This window comes from Triticum urartu, chromosome 2A (genome assembly GCF_056163025.1).
Source record: "Triticum urartu cultivar PI428250 chromosome 2A, HENAU_Tu73, whole genome shotgun sequence".
NCBI lineage: Eukaryota > Viridiplantae > Streptophyta > Magnoliopsida > Poales > Poaceae > Triticum > Triticum urartu.
In genome coordinates this window covers 625,362,425-625,378,491 of record NC_141874.1, presented here as the reverse complement: position 1 = coordinate 625,378,491, position 16,067 = coordinate 625,362,425, and the positions used below count along the sequence as shown (strand labels likewise).

The following is a 16,067-nucleotide window of genomic DNA, read 5'->3' as shown; positions in this document are numbered from 1 at the left end:
ATTGTTGCTTCCGTTGACTCTTGTGTATTCGAGCTTATGTATTCGAGCCCTCGAGGCCCCTAGCTTGTAATATAAAGCTTGTTTTATTTTAATTTGTTTCTAGAGTTGTGTTATGATATCTCCCCGTGAGTCCTTGATCTTGATCATACACATTTGCGTGTATGATTAGTGTACGGTTGAATCGAGGGCGTCACAAGTTGGTATCAGAGCCGACTGCCTGTAGGTAGCCCCCTTTCTAACTCCTTGGCCGAAGTCGAGTCTAGTCACTACAAAAACTTTTACTAACATGGCTGTGTGTCTTACGGGCCCACGTCGCCATATGGGTGGTATTAGGATCTTTTATTCCTCATCTATACTCTGGGTCTCTGATCTCTCTTCTATTCGGGTTAAAATGGTTTTACTAACTCTAACATTAGGATCCCATGACCGCATTCACCCCAAAGCTGGATACGCCATAGTTTTTCCTTAGAATAGTATTCTGGATAGTACACGCACTGTCCGGATGACAACGAAGTGGTATCCATCTACCTCGTTCATTATGCATGTTTCATCATGAATGATCCTTGTTTTTACAAATGCTCAATGTTAAACTACCCCCTGTTACTTGTTAGAAGGATGGTTAGACCCGCTGGTCGTGGCCGTGGTGCCAACGATCCACCACCGCCTGAATTCTTTGCTGGAATGATGCAACAGTTTGAGCTGAATCATCAATTCATGGAAGGAATGATGGCTCAGTTTCCTCGTTCGAACATGAATCAACAGCCAACCCCAGGAACTCTGCAGGACTTCATGCATCTCAACCCAACTATTTACCGCAGCTCAACTCAACCCCTTGATGCTGATGACTAGCTCCACGACATCACATATGAAATGGAGTCAGCTAGTGTGGCCCCTGCTAGCTATGTCACCTTTGCATCTTTCTTTCTGAAGGGTCCCGCTGCTCAATGGTGGGACAACCACAGGCGTACCCTGCCTGTTGGAACGGTCATCATTTGGCTGGATTTCCAAGCTGCTTTCCGTGCCCGCTTCATTCCTCAAGGAATCATGGACAGGAAGAAGCGAGATTTCCGCAACCTCACCCAAGGCAACAATACTGTAGATGCTTATCAGCGGGAATATCTAGACTTGTCTCGTTATGCTGAAGAAGACATTGCAACTGATGCTCGTAGGCAAGAAAAGTTTCGTGATGGACTTCACCCTGATATTAAGCTAGCACTGCTCGCTCATGACTTTCCCGACTTTGCCACCTTGGTGAACAAGGCTATTCAGGTTGAGACTGGTCTTCAGGAACACCAGGGATCCCTTAGGCGCAGCCGTGACACTGGCTCATCTTCGGGACCGTCAGCGCAGAAGCGTCGAATATGGATTCCACACAACATGTATCATGCAGCTGCACCTGCACCAAGACAGACCATGCTGCACCTCGTCTGCCTCCTCCACCGCAGAGGCAGCCCCCTCGGGCTGTACCACCCCAAGCTTCTGCTCACAATCCCAATGATGGTCTGTGCTTCAAGTGTGGCCTTCCAGGCCATCGTTCCAGGAACTGCCCTCAGAATCAGAACCAGCTGGCTTTGCCTTCAACTGGCCGTAACAACCAGCCCCAGAACAACAATGCCAGACCTTATGGTCGTGCTCAGGCTAATCATGTTGATCTGAATGAATCTCAAGACCAGCCTGCTACTGTGATGGGTACTCTCCTTGTTAATTCAGTACCAGCATCTGTTTTATTTGATTCAGGAGCATCGCATTCATTCATGTCAGAAAATTTTGCATATGCACACGACATTCGATGCGAGCCCATGAACACTCCGATAGTGGTATGCACCCCTGCGGGTCAGTGTCGAACTACCATGATTGGTCGCCACGTCCCCGTTGAAATTGAAGGGTTGGAATTTCATGTTTCTCCCATTATTCTGGAGTCTTCCAACATTGACCTCATTCTGGGAATGGAGTGGTTGAAAGCACATACTGCCTCTATCGTTTGTGCCACCAAAGTCGTTCATCTCCTACATCCTTCTGATGGGATAGTAAGCTACCATGCTCAGATTGTTCAAAACGCCGAAGCACGACTTTATGCATTGAATGCGTTGAACAGAGCACCTCTTGAGGGAATTGAAAATATCCCAGTTGTTCGCGACTTCCTAGACATCTTTCCAGAAGAACTTCCAGGAATACCTCCTACTCGGGCTGTCGAGTTCATCATCGACTTGACACCAAGCACCGTTCCTATTGCCAAACGACCCTACAAGATGCCGCCTCATGAACTCCTTGAACTTAAGGAGGAAATCGACAAATCTCTTCGCAGTGGTTTCATTCGTCCAAGTTCCTCAGCTTGGGGAGCACCTTCTCTATTTGTGAACAAGAAGGATGGAACGAATCATTTGGTACAAGACTATCGTCCTATCAACCAAGCAACAATTCAGAACAAATATCCACTTCCTCGGATCAATGATCTGTATGATCAACTTGCTGGTTCATCAATATTCTCTAAACTCGACTTGAGGTTGGGTTACCACCAGATCCGTGTTCGTGAAGAGGATATTCCAAAGACCGCATTCGTCACTCGTTATGGTTCTTACGAGTACACCGTCATGTCTTTTGGCTTGAGCAATGCTCCAGCCACATTCTCCCGTCTGATGAACTACATATTTATGGATTACCTCGACAAGTTCGTCGTAGTCTATCTGGATGATATCTTGGTATATTCGAAGAACAAAGAAGAACATGTTGAACATCTTCGACTTGTTCTGGAGAAGCTGCGAGAACATCAACTTTATGCCAAGTATTCCAAGTGTGAATTCTCGCTTCCTGAAGTCACCTACCTTGGTCATGTCATATCCAAGGATGGTATTGCCGTCAAACCAGAGCGCGTTCAGGCTATTCTTGACTGGACCCCTCCGAAGACTGTCAAGCAAGTCAGAAGTTTTCTCGGTCTAGCCAGCTATTGTCGCCGCTTTGTTGAGAACTTCTCCAAGATTGCCAAGCCACCGACCAATCTGCTTCACAAAGGCATTAAGTTTTACTGGACAGACAAATGTCAGGAAAGTTTCGAGGCACTCAAAGGCAAGCTGACATCTGCCCCAGTGCTTGCTCCCCCTGATTCTCGCAAGGACTTTGTCATCTATTGCAATGCTTCACGTCAAGGATTAGGATGTGTCCTAATGCAAGAGCGCGGAGTGATTGCTTATGCCTCTCGTCAAGTGCGTCCTCATGAAGAGAACTACCCAGTTCATGACCTTGAGCTTGCTGCGGTTATCTATGCACTGAAGCTATGGCGACAGTACCTTCTCGGTAATCGTTGTGAGATCTTCACTGATCATCAGAGTCTGAAGTATTTGTTTACTCAGCCAGATCTGAACCTCCGTTAGCAGCGATGGATGGAAGCTACTGCTGAATACAACTACGGTACATCTTATACACCTGGCAAGGCTAATGTAATGGCCGATGCCCTGAGCCGTAAGTCTTATTGCAACAATCACATGGTCTTCAAAGCTCAACCCCGCCTTTATGAAGAGCTATGCAAGCTGAACCTTCAACTAGTTCCACAAGGTTCTCTGAATAACCTTGTCCTGGAACCAACTCCGCTGAAAGCAATTAAGTCTGCAAAAGCCAAAGATGCTCACGTGGATTTGATGAAAAAGGATCTTGCCTTAGATAAATCCAGAGATTTCTCACTTGGTGAAGATGGAACCTTATACTTCATAGATCGCATTGTCGTACCCCGGTTCGAGCTTATGATAGAGAAGGTGATGAAATAAGCGCATGATACCCCTCTCTCTATTCATCCAAGAAGTACCAAGATGTATCTAGACATCCATCAGAAGTACTGGTGGTCTAATATGAAGCAAGACATTGCTCGATATATTGAAGAATGTGACGTTTGTCATCGCGTCAAAGCAGAACATCAGAAACCGGCTGGACTTCTACAACCGCTTCCGATTCCTGAATGGAAGTGAGATAAGATCCAAATGGACTTTGTCACTGGCCTTCCCAAGTCTCAGAAAGGTAACGATGCTATTTTTGTCGTCATCGACCAATTCTCGAAGGTTGCTCACTTTCTGCCAGTCAAGGAGACTATCACTGCCAGTCAATTACCAAACTTGTATATCTCCCGAATTGTGTCACTCCACGGCATTCCGAAGGAGATCAGTTCAGACTGTGGCAGTTTATTCACTTCGAAGTTCTGGGATAGTTTCCAAGAGGCAATGGGAACTCATATTACCTGGAGCACTGCTTATCATCCCCAATCCCAAGGTTAAGTCGAGCGAGTCAATCAAATTCTTGAAGACATGCTTCGAGCTTGAGTTATTTATTTCGGTAAGAAGTGGGAAGAATCTCTCCCTTATGCGGAGTTCTCTTATAACAACAACTATCAAGCCAGCCTGAAGATGGCACCCTTCGAAGTGCTTTATGGACGTAAGTGCCGAACCCCTCTGAATTGGTCAGAAACTGGGGAACGGACTCTCATTGGTCCAGACATTATTCAACAAGTTGAAGAGCAGGTTCGCATTGTCCGGGATAATCTCAAGGCGGCCCAGTCCCGCCAGAAAAGCAACTATGACCGGAAACACTGGGGTTCAACTTATCAACCTGGTGAACAAGCTTATCTGCGTGTCACTCCTTTGAGAGGCACCTATTGATTCGGAGTCAAGGGCAAGCTAGCTCCTCGCTACATTGGTCCCTTCCGTATTCTCGCCCGTCGTGGATTGGTGGCATATCAACTGGAGTTGCCACCTCAGTTCTCTCATGTTCATGATGTCTTCCACGTGTCGCAACTTCGTCGATGCTTCAAGGATCCGGAACGTGAAGTGGATCCGGAATTGATTGAAATTCAAGATGATCTCACATACAAGGAGCATCCGATCTGCATTCTTGAAGAAGCTGAACGTCAAACACGCCAGAAGGTTACCAAGTTCCTCAAGGTGCAATGGTCAAATCATTCTAAGGATGAAGCCACTTGGGAACGCGAGGATAACCTCCGTGCTGAATACCCTGAAATGTTCCCTTCTACCTCTTAATTCTTGGGACGATAATTTCTTTTAGAGGAGGAGAGTTGTAACACCCCGGTGTAATGTTGCTACAGTAACCCTGGGGTTAAGTTAATCTTTTTTCTAAACATGTGCCTGATCATTATTGCCTCATGTTGTTTCAAATTCTAGTTGAATTCAAATTCAAATTCTAAGTGAATTTCAAAATGCTCAAACATGAAAACTAAAATGTTCTTCATGTGTAAAATATTCTCCTGGTAATATTGGTGGTGAACCAACATTTTTGCAAAATGCCTATGTGGCCTAAAATAGCTAAATCAGAAAAGCTTTAAAAAGAGAAAAGAAAAGGAGAAAAAGGAGGGGAAGGAGAAAGGCCCCCCTCCCCCACTAATTCCCCTGGGCCTTAGCCCAACTAGACCGGCCCATCCGGCCCACCTAACCCCTCCCCCTCCCGGTCGCCTCTCTCTCCTGTACAGCCGACCGACCGAGCGCCCGCCCGAGCCATCCCCGTCCAACCAGCCCGCCGGCGCCGCGTCGAGGGAATAAGGATCCCCGCCACCTCGGTCCTCCCCCCACTCTCCATTGTCGCCCGCTCCGCCTCTCCCTCTCCCACCGGACCCCTCCTTGCACTCCCCCTCGTTCCCCACCACATCCGAGCGCCGCCATGGCCTTGCCGCCATAGAACTCGCGGCCACCGCGACCTCCGCACCTCTCCGATGTGTCTGCTCACTCCACCTCCTTTAACTACGCCTCCCTGGCGAGCCGCAGGACGCCGGTGTGCCTGCGAACGCTGCCCCGGCCTCGTCTTCTTCCTCGGATCCCCGGCGCGTCTCCGACGAGCGCTGTCAACTCCTGCTGCTACTAATCCTTCACCGGCCTCCGTGGGCCGCTCGGTGATATTCTCCGTCTCCTGCTCCCCTTCGATAGCATCTACGCATGCTGTATCTAGCTGCCGTCGCGTCCGTGCTCTGCTCGCCACCGACGAGCTTCTGGCCGTCGATGTGGTCGATGTCACCGCCGCCTGAGGCCACGGTCGGACTCCTGGTGTCCCTAGGAGCCCAACACGCATGCACACGCTTCCTCCCATGCCTCATAGCGCCATCCTCGATGAGCGTCCGAACGCATCGCCGTGGAGCTCGCCGCCGGCAAGGCTCCGGTGACCTTTTGGTCACGGGCTCAAGCCCGTTGCACTCCCCGCACCACGTAGATACCCCCCAGACTCTCCGTTTGCTCGATAGCGTGCCGTAGCTCCGTTTTCGTCGAGCACCCGTGCATGCCGCCGCCTCCACTACTTGCCGATTCCGGCCAAGTCCGGCGATGCTACAGCCACCATTGGACGCGACGTTGAGAGCTCGTTCGAATGAGCCTAGCCCCGATCCTCCCCGGGCCCTCTACGCGTTTTCCGGCGAGATCCGAGCAGCACCGCCGCATTTGCCATCGCTGGCGTTGAGCCGCTGGCCACGCTGAGCTGGCACACCTGGGGCCACCCCTTGGGTCACTGCCAATGGGGCCCCTGGCCCCCTGTTGACCAGTTGACCTGGTCAACTGGGCTGACTAGGCAGGCCCCAGCCACTGACACGCGGGCCCCACCGCTTATTCCACTAACTAAAATGTTTTAGTAATTAAAAACTAATTAGTTTAGTTAATTAAACACTGACATGTGGGCCCAATAGTTTTACTAACTAAATTTAGATTAGTTTGAACTCTGTTTAACCCACTGTCTATGACAGGTGGGTCCCCCATGTCAGGTTTGACCTGGTCAGCCGTCTGTTGACCTGTTGATCTCACTGTGACATCATGCTGACATCATATATCTTTTTTTGTAAATAAAATAAATCCAGAAAATAGGAAAATCTTTAGAAATTCATAGAAATTAAACCGTAACTCGGATGAAAATGTTTTCTACATGAAAGTTGCTCAGAAAAATCCAACCAATCCGAATACGCAGTCCGTTCATCTGTCACATGCCCCTAACATGTTGAACATGGAACTTTCCCCCTCTTTTCCTCTGTTCGGAATCCAACTAACATTGGGAATTCATCCTTGAATGTTTATCCCCTCCGTCTGCAACGTGTAGTACTACGTTAGGGCAACACTAGTTCTGCCTATCGTCATGTTATGCCTTGTGATGCATTGTTTGCTCTGTATTTTCTGTTTCTTCCCCCTCTTCTCTCCGGTAGACCCCAAGACTGATGTTGCCCCTTTGATCGACTACATCGACGATGACCCCTCCTTGCCAGAGCAACCAGGCAAGCAACCCCCCCTTTGAGCATTCCGATATCGCCTATTTCTTTCCCTCTCATGCTTGCATTAGAACTGCTACTGCTTTCTGTATGATCCTACTCTGATGCATAGCCTGTTGTTGTTACCTTCTTTCATACCTTACCTGCTTATCCTAAACTGCTTAGTATAGGTTGGTTAGAGATCCATCAGTGACCCCCACCTTGGCCCAGTTGCCCCGCTTTATGTTCGATGACTCGATCAACGTGATCGACGTCCATGCCACGACACCGCACATCACCCCCCTTAGTTGTACGACTCTGTAGAGTTACCATTGAGTGCCGAGGGTGGAACCTCTTACATCAGTCCTGATGAGACCTCTGTATTGTAGCTATCCGGTCGTAGTCATCGAGGGTGATTTCCTCCTTAACCACTTCCGATACGGCTCTGTCGTGCAACCCCTCAAGCGTGAACCTCCAGGGTGGATCCTCTTACGTTCACCTTGATGATAACATCGAGTGGAATTCGTCGGGGGTGATTCCTCGGGTTTTCCCCTTGGTGTTAGACACACAGTTACTATGGTTACTACGACTTTGCACTGAGCCATGTTACTAAAGACGGTCGGCCCTGAGGGGTACCCGCGCAAGCTTAATAGCGAGTGATGTGGAGTCGGGTTGACCTGGAAGGTGCCCACGAGATACTTACGAGGTGTGACCGGGCATTCTTAGCCCTTGCCGCAAGTACTCGAGACGGGGCGACGGGGTCACATCGATCGTGAGTCTCTGCTCATTACCGCGTGCTCCTAGTCCACTACGATTTGGATATTTGATCTGAGGGGCCTCTGCCTGATAGCACTAACCATCACGTGGGCATTGTATGGGCGTTCTGCGTCGTATACATCAGCCGAAGTTTAATAGATGTCAGCGACTGAGTGGCGCGCGCCGGGTTGGACTGCATAAGCTCCTGCCTTGTTGAAGGAGGTAGCTAGGTCTACTCACCGGCCGCCCACACAACGTGCAGGAGTTCCCGGGGCGATGGCCCATGAACCCTGGGGGCATAGGTTTAGTCCGGCGTGCTGGCCTCTCTGTTAAGCCTAGGTCGGGTTGCGGCGTATTGTTTGGCCGAGGCCGGGCATGACCCAGGAAAGTGTGTCCGGCTGGAGTTAATCGAGCGTGGTTGGTAAGTTGGTGCACCCCTGCAGGGAAGAAAACATCTATTGATAGGCTGTCCTACTGTAAGGGACACTGGAGTTGTATCCTGATCGATAGAACTAGAACTGGATACTTGTGATGAGAACTGGATGGTGATGCGATTTGGAATGTGTTGACACTTGGATAGTATGGCTCTGGGTTTGCTTTCTCGCAGGGAGTCGAGAAAGGATCTCTGGCCGAGGTTGATAACATTACATCTACTTTACTTTATGCTACTCTACTCCCTCCTGTTGCTGCAAGATGGTGCTTTCCAGAAGATGCTAGTCTTCAATAGGCTAGGCTTTTCCCTTCCCTTCTGGCATTCTGCAGTTTAGTCCAGAGATACAACCCATTCCTTTGATACAGATGCATACTTAGTTTAGATCTGATGTAAGTCTGGCGAGTACTTTGGATGAGTACTCACGGTTGCTTTGCTACTTCTTTTTCCCCCATACCCGATTGTTGTGACCAGATGACGGATCCCATGAGCCAGACGACGCCACTGATGACTACTGCTACCCCGAGGGTGCCTACTACTACGTGACGGCCGCTGACGACTTGGAGTAGTTAGGAGGCTCCCAGGCAGGAGGCCTTGCCTTTTCAATCAATGTTGCTTTTGTGCTAGCCTTCTTAAGGCAAAACTTGTTTAACTTATGTCTGTACTCAGGTATTGTTGCTTCCGCTGACTCTTGTGTATTCGAGCTTATGTATTCGAGCCCTCAAGGCCCCTAGCTTGTAATATAAAGCTTGTATTATTTTAATTTGTGTCTAGAGTTGTGTTATGATATCTCCCCGTGAGTCCTTGATCTTGATCGTACACATTTGCGTGCATGATTAGTGTACGGTTGAATCGAGGGCTTCACAAAAGCTATGTTAAATCCCATTAAACATCCAAAACAGATATTATAATAGCATGGAACAATCAAAAATTATATATACGTTGGAGACGTATCAAGCATCCCCAAGCTTAGTTCCTGCTCGTCCTCGAGTAGGTAAATGATAAAAACGAAAATTTTGATCTGGAATGCTCCCTAACATAATTTTCAATGTAATTCTCTTTATTGTGGCATGAATGTTCAGATCCAAAAGATTCAAGATTAAATTTAATATTGACATAAAAATAGTAATACTTCAAGCATACTAATAAACCAATTATGTCTTCTCAAAATAACATGGCCAAAGAAAGTTATCCCTACAAAATCATATAGTCTGGCTATGCTCTATCTTCATCACACAAAATATTTAAATCATGCACAACCCTGATGACAAGCCAAGCAATTGTTTCATACTTTTGATGTTCTCAAACTTTTTCAATCTTCACGCAATACATGAGCGCGAGCCATGGATATAACACTATAGATGGAATAGAAAGGTGGTTGTGGAGAAGACAAAAAAGGAGAAGATAGTCCCACATCAACTAGGCGTATCAATGGGCTAGGGAGATGCCCATCAATAGATATCAATGTGAGTGAGTAGGGATTGCCATGCAACGGATGCACTAGAGCTATAAGTGTATGAAAGCTCAAAAAGAAACTAATTGGGTGTGCATCCAATTCGCTTGCTCACGAAGACCTAGGGCATTTTGAGGAATCCCATCATTGGAATATACAACCCAAGTTCTATAATGAAAAATTCCCACTAGTATATGGAAGTGACAAAATAGGAGACTCTCTATCATGAAGACCATGGTGCTATTTTGAAGCACGGATGTGGAAAAACGATAGTAACATTGTCCCTTCTCTCTTTCTCTCTCATTTTTTACATTTTTTTATTTGGGCTTCTTTGGCCTCTTTTTTTATTTGGGCTTCTTTGATCTCTCTTTTTTTCTTTCCTCACATGGGACAGTGCTCAAATAATGATGATCATCACACTTTTATTTACTCATAACTCAATGTTACAACTCGATACTAGAACAAAAATATGACTCTATGTGAATACCTCCGGCTGTGTACCGGGATATGCGATGAATCAAGAGTGACATGTATGAAAGAATTATGAAGGGTGGCTTTGCCACAAATATGATGTCAACTACATGATCGTGCAAAGCAACATGACAATGATGAAGCGTGTCATAATAAACGGAACGGTGGAAAGTTGCATGGCAATATATCTCGGAATGGCTATGGAAATGCCATAGTAGGTAGGTATGGTGGCTGATTTGAGGAAGGTATATGATGGGTTTATGGTACCGGCAAAAGTTTTGTGGTACTAGAGAGGCTAGCAATGGTGAAAGGGTGAGAGTGCATATAATCTATGGACTCAACATTAGTCATAAAGAACTCACATACTTATTGCAAAAATCTATTAGTTATCGAAACAAAGTACTACACGCATGCTCCTAGGGGGTTAGATTGGTAGGAAAAGACCATCGCTCGCCCCGACCGCCACTTATAAGGAAGACAATCAATAAATAAATCATGCTCCGACTTCATCACATAACGGTTCACCATACGTGCATGCTACGGGAATCACAAACTTTAACACAAGTATCTATCAAATTCACAACTACTCGACTAGCATGACTCTAATATTACCATCTTCATATCTCAAAACAATCATCAATTATCAAACTTCTCATAGTATTCAATGCACTTTATATGAAAGTTTTTATTATACCCATCTTGGATGCCTATCATATTAGGAATAATTTTATAGCCAAAGCAAATTACCATTCTGTTCTAAAAGACTCTCAAAATAATATAAGTGAAGCATTAGAGATTAATAATTTCTACGAAATAAATCCACCACCATGCTCTAAAAATATAAGTGAAGTACTAGAGCAAAATTATCTAGCTCAAAATATATAAGTGAAGCACATAGAGTATTCTAACAAATTCCGATTCATGTGTGTCTCTCCCAAAAGGTGTATACAGCAAGGATGATTGTGGTAAACTAAAAAGCAAATACTCAAGTCATACAAGATGCTCCAAGCAAAACACATATCATGTGGTGAATAAAAATATAGCCTCAAGTAAAGTTACCGATAGACGAAGACGAAAGAGGGGATGCCTTCCGGGGCATCCCCAAGCTTAGGCTTTTGTTTTTCCTTGGATTCTACCTTGAGGTTCCTTGGGCATTCCCAATCTTAGGCTCTTTACACTCCTTGTTCAAAAATCCATCAAATCTTTACCAAAAAACTTGAAAACTTCACAACACAAAACTGAACAGAAAATCTCATAAGCTCCGTTAGTATAAGAAAACAAATCACCACTTAAGTTATTGTAACGAACTCATTATTTATTTATATTGGTGTTAAATCTACTGTATTCCAACTTATCTATGGTTCATACCCCCCGATACTAGCCATAGATTCATCAAAATAAGCAAACAACACACGAAAAACAGAATCTGTCAAAAACAGAACAGTATGTAGTAATCTGTAGGTTTAGAATACTTATGTAACTCCAAAAATTCTACCAATTTAGGAAGACCTAAATAATTTGTATATTGATCTACTTCAGTTGGAATCAGTATTTTATCGCTCTCTGGTTAAAAATGAAAATTATTCTCATGAGCGCATACTTACTATTTTTTTCAGCAAGATCAAATAACAATCATCCAAGAAGATCCTAAAGGCTTTATATGGCACAAACACGAATTAAAACATAAAAAACACAATCTAGTAGGCCAATCCTAAAGGCTAGGAGATTTATTTATTACTAAACATGAACAAAAAGCAATGAACAAAAATAAAATTGGGTTGCCTCCCAACAAGCGCTATCGTTTAACGCCCCTGGCTAGGCATAAAAGCAAGAATAAATCTAGGTATTGCCATCTTTGGTGTTGGGAAACAAAAGAGAAAATTTCTTATCTATAGCATTTATCTTTCTATTTTGAGAAAGCACATGGCCATTAATGGTGGAAGAAAGATTAAGCACGCTACGAAAATTTGCATCTAAGCTATCCTTCATCTCTTTGATAATTTCATTTTGATAAAGCACAAAGGAGAGGTGGATTCAACCTTCTCACTCATGGGGTGGCCAAATATAGTTTTCATCTTTTCATAGGTATCTATGGCATCCCCCTCAAGAAAACCTTCTTCAAAAATAGAATCTAAAACTTGCTTGAACGAAGAGGGTAAGCCAACATAAAAGCTTTGTAGGTATATCTCAATTTGATATTGGGGTACATAGCTAGCTCGGATCCTTAATAACCTATCCCAAGCGTCTTTCAAAGACTCATCAAGCAAATAACGGAAAATTCTGGAATCATCTTCATCAAAATTATCCAAACTCTCATTGATAACCCCGGTAGATATTTCCATAGCATCATTATTTATGAGCTTAGAAAGGACAGAGGGTCTATCCAAAGTACTAGAACTCTGGAGAGAACCCTTACCCCTTTTCGATTCGGCCATGGCAAAAAAGGCAAACGAGAATTAGGCGAATAAAACGATGAGGGTGAAGTGGGGGAGAGGAAAACGAGAGGCAAATGGCAAATAATGTAAGGCAAGGGATAAGAGTTTATGATGGGTACTTGGAATGTCTTGACTTGGCGTAGATCTCCCCGGCAACGGCGCCAGAAATGGCTAGTTGACGGGAGATCATGTCTCGACTTGACTTGGTGCAAATCTCCCCGGCAACGGCACCAGAAATCCTTCTTGCTACCACTTGAGCATCCGTTGGTTTTCCCTTGAAGAGGAAAGGGTGATGCAGCAAACTAGCGTAAATATTTCCCTCAGTTTTTGAGAACCAAGGTATCAATCCACTAGGATACTAGACGCAAATCCCCTAGTACCTGCACAAACAAACAAGAACCTTGCAACCAACGTGATAAAGAGGTTTTCAATCCCTTCATAGTCACTTACAAGAGTGAGATATGATGGAGATAATAAGATAAATATTTTTGGTATTTTTATGATATAGATTGGAAAATAAAGATTGCAAAATAGATAGTAAACTAGAATTGTAGATTGGAAACTTATATGTTATAAAGTAGACCCGGGGGCCATAGGTTTCACTAGTGGCTTCTCTCAAGATAGCATGTATTACGGTGGGTGAACAAATTACTGCCGAACAATTGATAGAAAAGTGCATAGTTATGATGATATCTAAGGCAATGATCATGAATATAGGCATCACGTCCGTGACAAGTAGACCAATTCTGCATCTACTACTATTACTCCACACATCGACCACTATCCAGCATGCATCTAGAGTATTAAGTTCATAAGAACGGAGTAACACTTTAGGCAAGATGACATGATGTAGAGGGATAAACTCAAGCAATATGATATAAACCCCATCTTTTTATCCTTGATGGCAATAATACAATACGTGCCTTGTCGCCCCTACTGTCACTGGGAAAGGACACCGCAAGATTGAACCCAAAGCTAAGCACTTCTCCCATTGCAAGAAAGATCAATCTAGTAGGCCAAACCAAACTGATAATTCGAAGACACTTGCAAAGATATCAAATCATGCATATAAGAATTCAGAGAAGAATCAAATAATATTCATAGATAATCAAGTTCATAAACCCAAAATTCATCGGATCTCGACAAACACACCGCAAAAAGAGTTACATCGAATAGATCTCCAGGAAGATCGAGGAGAACTTTGTATTGAGATCCAAAGAGAGAGAAGAAGCCATATAGCTAATAACTATGGACCCAAAGGTCTGTGGTAAACTACTCACACATCATCAGAGAGGCTATGGTGTTGATGTAGAAGCCCTCCGTGATCGAATCCCCCTCTGGAAGATCACCGGAAATGGCCCCAAGATGGGATCTCACGGGTACAAAAGGTTGCGGTGGTGGAAAAGGTGTTTCGTGGCTCTCCCCGAAGGTTTCAGGGTATAAGAGTATATATAGCCAAAAGAAATATGTTGGTGGAGCTGCGAGGGGCCCACGAGGGTGGGGGCGCACCCTCCTACCTCGTGGCTGCTTCGCTGCTTCCTTGACGTCCACTCTAAGTCTCCTGGATCACGTTTGTTCCAAAAAAAGATCCTCGCGAAGGTTTCATTCCGTTTGGATTCCGTTTGATATTCCTTTTCTAGGAAACACTGAAATAGGCAAAAAACAACAATTTGCACTGGGCTTTCGGTTAATAGGTTAGTCCCAAAAATAATATAAAAAGGTATATTAAAGCCCATTAAACATCCAAAACAGATAATATAATAGCATGGAACAATCAAAAATTATAGATACGTTGGAGACGTATCATCCCCCAACATTAGAAGCATCCACGAAAATACTTTTCCACCTCCGCAACCTTCTTTTCCCGTGAGATCCCATCTTGGGGCCTTTTCTGGCGATCTGCTGGAGGGGGATTCGACAACGGAGAGCATCTACATCAACCCTATTGCCCTTCCAATGAAGCGCGAGTAGTTTACCTCAGACATACGGGTCCCTAGGTAGTAGCTAGATGGCTTCTTCTCTCTCTTTCATCTTCAATACCATGTTCTCCTCGATGTTCTTGGAGTTCTATCCGATGTAATATTCTTTTGCGGTGTGTTTGTCGAGATCCGATGAATTGTGGATTTATGATCAGATTATCTATGAATATTATTTGAATCTTCTCTGAATTCTTATATGCATGATTTGATATCTTTGTATTTATCTAGGAATTATTGGTTTGATTTGGCCAACTAGATTGGTTTTTCTTGCAATGGGAGAGATGCTTAGTTTTGGGTTCAATCTTGTGGTATCCCCACCCAGTGACAAAGTAGTGTAGCGAAGCACGTTTTGTATCGTTGCCATCAAGGATAAAAAGATGGGGTTTTCATCATATTGCTTGAGTTTATCCCTCTACATTATGCCATCTTACTTAAGGCATTACTCTGTTCTTTATGAACTTAATACTCTAGATGCATGCTGGATAGCGGTCGATGTGTGGAGTAATAGTAGTAGACGCAGGCAGGAGTCGGTCTACTTGACACGAACGTGATGCCTATATGCATAATCATTGCCTTGGATATCGTCATAACTTCGTGCTTTTCTATCAGTTGCTCGACAGTAATTTGTTCACCCACCGTATTATTTGCCTTCAAGAGAGAAGCCTCTAGTGAAAGCTATGGCCCCCGGGTCTATTTTCCTTCATATATTTTCAGATCTATAACCAAAAAAACCCCAAAATGCCTTGCTTCAATTTAGTTACTTTTATTTTAGTTTTATGGTTTAGTAATCTTTTATAACTATCTCTATCAGATCTCACCATTGCAGTTGACCCTAAAGGGATTGGCAACCCCTTTATCGCGTTTGGTGCAAGTGTTTGATTGTTTGTGTAGGTGCATAGATTGGAGACTTGCTTGGACCTCCTACTGGATTGATACCTTGGTTCTCTAATTGAGGGAAATACTTATCTCTAGTTTTCCCCGTCACCCTTTCCTCTTCAAGGGGAGAACCAACATAATCTCAAGATGTAGCAGATGTGCGTAGGGTTCCCAAGTCCACCTCGATGGATGGTTCTACGCTTGGTACGCCGGGCCATGGTGCCTAGTCTGTCCCAAGCCCACTTGTACTGGGTGCCACTTGGTGGACTACTAGCATGACCTACAAATACCAGAAACTATTTGCAACTCCTGGACGAAGATCAAGGTCATTAATAAGTCAAGCAGGGTCGTATTTCTGGCCCAACATGTGGTAGTAGCTAGTCTTGGATAACATACACACAACTCAGTTCTTAAGGACGGTCTCAATGATACAACCCACCATGTACTCCTACGTGGA

The 16,067-nt window shown here is 44.7% G+C and overlaps 1 pseudogene; it reads left to right on the top strand.

The window, feature by feature from the left end:
- Window positions 1–1,044: 1,044 nt before the first annotated feature.
- LOC147986289 (uncharacterized) overlaps window positions 1,045–16,067 on the top strand; it is a 61,508-nt pseudogene continuing 46,485 nt past the window's right edge.